General features: G+C 39.2%; 1 pseudogene; it reads left to right on the forward strand.

The window, feature by feature from the left end:
- Window positions 1-4,903: 4,903 nt before the first annotated feature.
- LOC146856624 (28S ribosomal RNA) overlaps window positions 4,904-5,378 on the forward strand; it is a 1,910-nt pseudogene continuing 1,435 nt past the window's right edge.

The following is a 5,378-nucleotide window of genomic DNA, read 5'->3' on the forward strand; positions in this document are numbered from 1 at the left end:
GCGATGTCTGCAGGTGTGTCTGGACTCTTGGGGGTTGGCGGTGAAGCAGGTGGCCTTCCTGGGGCACTGTCTTTTGGGGTTGCAGAGGGGGGCAAGCTGGTCTGTGTAGTTGGTGATCCATCAGTGAAGTTCTTTGGCTGTGGAGTTGGCGTTGGTCGAGGTGGGAGGGCATCGCAGTTGAAGGTGGAGTTGAGGTGCTCCTCGGTGACCTTGCTCCAGTTCCTTCGCGGAGGACGTGGTGCAGGTTTGGGGGTGGTGGGTTTGTTGATGTGGAAGTGTACACAGTGGTGGTCCATCCAGGGGTGTTGCGTGGTGTGGCAAAAGGTCTTCTACAGAAACAAGATCATCTCTGTTGAGCTATCGCTTAAAGAGATTGCTGTTCCAGGGTACTATGAGGTAGGATCAGTGTTTGATGAAACTGTAGCATGCAGGATGTATTGCATGTTGAAATGTAGTAACACATAATCTAGCTTTTCTCTTAATCCTTGTTCACACAGTGTTGTATCAGTTATAAGTGTATAAAAAGCAAAAATAAATATTGTGTGTTTGTATGTTGTCTGTAGAGCTTGCAGACGTTTGCATATGCCAACAAAAGAACAAAAGAAAAAGAAGATTAACAAACAGTGCCACAAAGAAGTCTTGAAACATGAAACACAGCCAGACAAAAATAATGATGGTAAAAGTAAATACAAATCAATTAGGAGCACCCAGAGTTTTTAAATAATAGCATAATGTAAACTTTCTTCTACTGGTGTGAGTAGAATGCAACATGTGTCTACATCTAACAAACAATCATATTATTCTTCTAAAAAAGGTAATGCCACAAAAAAGAGACCAATCAGACATATTTAAGAAAACAGATATTTATAGAACTACGTCAGAAGTTCTTTCAGAGAAGAGTAGTGTCTAATATTATGAGAACATGAAAAAAGTAAAAAGCAAAAGAGTTTTGCAAAACCAGAAATATGTTGTTAAATGTCTAGTTTACAAGGCTTTTGTTTTTTTAAAAAAGCTCTTTAGTCTCATTTTAAAGAGAATGAGATTAACTAATTCATTTACTGAAGACAAATGTCACCAAAAGGTTCAAATGAGTAAAAAAAATGTTTGCAGTATTTTCCCAGGAGAGTGGAAACACACTGCCAGTACTAAATGTGGAGAGTTATTTACAAGAAACTCAGTTAGCCTTTGCAATTGATAGACCTGCTCATGGATATGAAATCACTGATGTTACACCAATTGAAGAAGAAACAATTGTGAATATAAATTAAATAATGAAGTATTAGGTCAACGTCAACAACACACAGTTTTGAGTGAAAATGCAGAAACAAATGCAACATGAGACAACAGTCTATTGACAAACGTAGACTCTTCTTAAACAAATGCAGCAAAAGAACAGTGAAACAAAAAATGAAACTACTCCACAGCCAAGATCCTTGTTGAGTTGGGAGCCTAACAAACCTTCCCACACATTCATTGGCTAGTTTTTCACAGCACATTTGTGACAATACTTTCCATCATATACAAAGGCTGTCTGTGCACCACCCTAAAATGCATAATCTTATAAAAAGATTATATTTTGCAAAGACGTCCAGCTCTTTAAGTTCAAAAACTAAATATTATTCTATTAAGAGTTTTGTATTCTGAAGTCAAATCTGCAATAGATGACATTAAGATGCAATACTTCGGTCCTGAAAGGCCCTCATGTAGAGACTCAGATGGTTGCGGAGATTAACATTACAAATTCTAATACTATGACAGTATTAGATAATTGAAAAAAAACATTTAATGGATTTGCAAGAACAACTGCAAAACTTCCAAACATGGTTTGTGTTTGTTGCAGGCGATTTCACTACAAATCCCAAGTTAAAAAAAAGAATATTTGAGAAAAGAGAAAGAGAGAGTGATCTAGTACAGTGATTTAGGCTTGCTCTTTATTTGATTGCTAAAGATAGGTTTGATTTGTGCTTAAGCCAGATTGTCTGTAAATATTGTATTGCTAAACTGGACGATAATGAAATGCCTGCTTGAGGAATTCATAACAAATTAGAAGTTTTTCCAATTCCTCATTAGCTTTAAAACCTGAATGTGTCTGTGACTGTTCTCATGCAAACAGTACATACCTTCCATGCCATTGTTAGCATGAAGACTAAAAATAAGAAATTACCTCCATCTAAACTACTTACAGGTTTGAAAAGTAAAGTTGTGTACTTGCCTTTGAATATGAAGAAACTTGTTCTGAAGATCCCCGTTTTAGGCAAAATATATCATACATTTTCCACCTTTTTGTTTGAAAGTGATCTCAAGTGTTGTCTTATGCGAAAGGCCATGTTGTGAAAACAGGGAAACCATTTAATGACATGAGTGCTAGAGATTTTGTGGAAAAGGTACATGGTAGAGATGAGGTACTAGAAATTAATTTGTTAAGCTAAGATGTATTTTACTCAATCTAGGTGCACTTATCTGGTTTGTTACTTTGAGTTGTGCAGGGTATGTTAGGGGTGATCTTCATGACTTCCTAAGGCAAGATAATGCAAACATTCTAAGGACTGACTTCAAGTCTATAGGTGAATTGTGTTCCAGTGATCCTGCAAATGTTTGCAGGTACTTCAAGCACAGTTTTGAAGCCGCGCTTCATTTTATCTGCAATAAAAAGAATCCCCCATTGGTTGAGGTTGTAGTCTTCTTCTGGAGAAACGAATACCAAGCTAGAGGAGCACGACATATACATATGTTATTGTGGGTGAACGATGGACCAACGTTTGGACAAGATACTGATGACTCACTGTTGTCATTCACTAAGCAATATGTAACTTGTGACTTTCCAGAAGAATTTCATATCAGAACTCTTAGGCAACAGGTTTTACAATTCCAGTCTCATAAATGTAGCACATATTGCACACAGATGTGCAGAACAAAAGGGAAATACTACACTAAGTGTCGCTTTGAATTCCATAGGCCTGCAATCTCAAAAGAAGAGTTAACAGTTTCATGACTGCAGTCAGACACACTGGACTCAATTCACAAAGGTAAATTTACATGTTTGGTTTAAACTTAGACCAAACATCTAAGATTACGACTTTGGGAGTTGACATAGGGCATTTATGTGTACCATCTTTATGTCCACACTCGGGGCGGATCTCCACCCTGAGTGCAGACATAAAGATAGTACTTGTAAATGCCCTTTGTGAATTCCCAAAGTTATAAACTTAGACATTTAGTCCAAGTTTAGACCAAACGTCTACGTTTACCTTTGTGAATTTTGCCTAAAAAAAATACATATAATCAGAAGAGTAGTGAGGCTTCAAAACTTCTCAATGATTACAATCCAGTAAACCTGTCCACATGGAATGCCAACATGGATATTCAGTTTGCAGCGGGCAATTCTATTGCTGTAGCTTGATACGTCACTTCATAAATAACAAGGTCAGAAAAGACAGAGATGAAACATGTTTGGGATGAGATAGCAGCAGAGAAGTCTTTCAGTATAAAGCTTTACAGATTCAGTTTAAAAATGCTCTTACACAGAAACATTAGATCCTATGAAAGTTGTGACAGAATTAGTTCCTTCTTCTTCATAGGAAGCCCAAAGCAATGTTTTGGCTAGTATAGGCCTAACATCAACGTAAAAAAGGTGTATTGAGACCTTTCTCTGAAATTGTGTATCTTGCTCAGTTTGACCCAGAAAGTACTCAGATTCTTAAAATATATATGATGGACACTTATTGTCTTAACCAAAGTTTCTAGAAAACGTGTTTGTAAAAAACATACTGCAGTACTGTACATACAGAGATAACATAGACGAGAACATTGAACAAGGGAGGTCTGTAGTTGCTGGTTGTAACAGATGTTTAGAAAGACATGCCACACCAAGTCTTATTAACCTTTGTAAACTGAGCTGTCAAATAGAGAAAACAGAATTATTTTACCTGGGTCTCTTGCAACATTTTAAACCTTGGCCATCAGAGACTGGACTGCTAGGCGATTAAGACTGCCTTGAAGAGGTTTTCAATGCAGTCAACGATTAAATGAGGAAATCCAACAGGAGGAAACAAATGCTAGAGAAGTTGTAAAGGAAAGCTCAGAAGACAGCCAGAGCTCAGGGCCCAATAATCAAGATCCCTGTGGCCAGCCTTTCATTGAAAAAAATGAGGTGGCCATAACTATAAATGACGAATAAAATTCAGTGGGTCAAGTGTGCAGTGAGAGCATTAATTTAGAAAGTTTTATTTTACAACTAAATGAAGAACAGCTGAAGATTTTTCAGCAAACAACAAAATCTGTAAAGCAGGGGCTGCTACATGATGTACTTGCAAAACAATTCAAGCATACACTTCTCTATGTTAGATGTCAGGCAGGCACAGGGAAATATTTTCAAAATAAAGTGCTTACTGCATTTGTTCAGAGAAAAACTAGCTGTGATCATTGCATGCAGACTTTGTGTTGTGACTGCTCCTACTTGACTAGGTGCTCAACTCATTAAATTAATAACATTGCACAGACTACTTATGTTGCCAGTGGAACTTGACAACAAACTAGAATCGCTTAAATTGTCTGGTGATGCTTGTTATGAGGCGTCCAGAGTTGTCAAGGATTTGAAAGTTCAGATTATTTATGAAGTCAGCATGGTATCAAATTTTATGCTAGCTTTTATTCATCTGAGGATGCAACAGTTCCTCAGAACTGACTATGATGTTTTGTTTGGAGGTAAAAACATCATAGCATCATAGGTTATGGTGACCTTTTACAGTTGACTCGGGTCAAAGGTCAACCAGTTTTTTAAACTGTATGCATGAAGAAACTAAAAAGATGTTAGGCAGTTTTGGAAATATTAACAACTGGTTAAATTTCCAGTACGCAGAGTTAACACAAAATATGAGACAGGCAGCAGACCTAGAGTATGGAAAAATATCAAATGATATGAGAATAGGTATAATTAGTAAAGAAGCTAAAAAAGTGTCTGCTTCCCGCAAGGTTACATCTCTATTCTCACACAAGAAATCTCAGCTTCTTCAATGCAAGAGAGAATTCAAGAGGGTGTGAAACTGTCGAGAGGTAAACGGGTGGGGTACGTGCAGTCCGCCCGGAGGATTCAACACGGCGAGAAGGTTGGTGGCCCGGGAGTTCGGGATCCCCTCCGTGGGACCGGCGCCCGGGCATTTCCTCCGCGGCGGTGCACCGCGAATGGCTCTGGGTCAGCTGGGAAGGTTTCGGGGTGGCAGGTGGCCCTCCGCTCTGGCGGAGGGTGTTACAGCTCTCCTGGCAGCAGCTTCGCTGTGTCCGTGGGGCCGAGGGAGATTCGACCACCTCCGCACCCTCCCCCGTGCACCTGTTCCCAGCTGCCCCTCGGGGCGCGCCGGGGTGGTTGAAGGGGGGACGGG

This window comes from Triturus cristatus, chromosome 4_1 (genome assembly GCF_964204655.1).
Source record: "Triturus cristatus chromosome 4_1, aTriCri1.1, whole genome shotgun sequence".
NCBI lineage: Eukaryota > Metazoa > Chordata > Amphibia > Caudata > Salamandridae > Triturus > Triturus cristatus.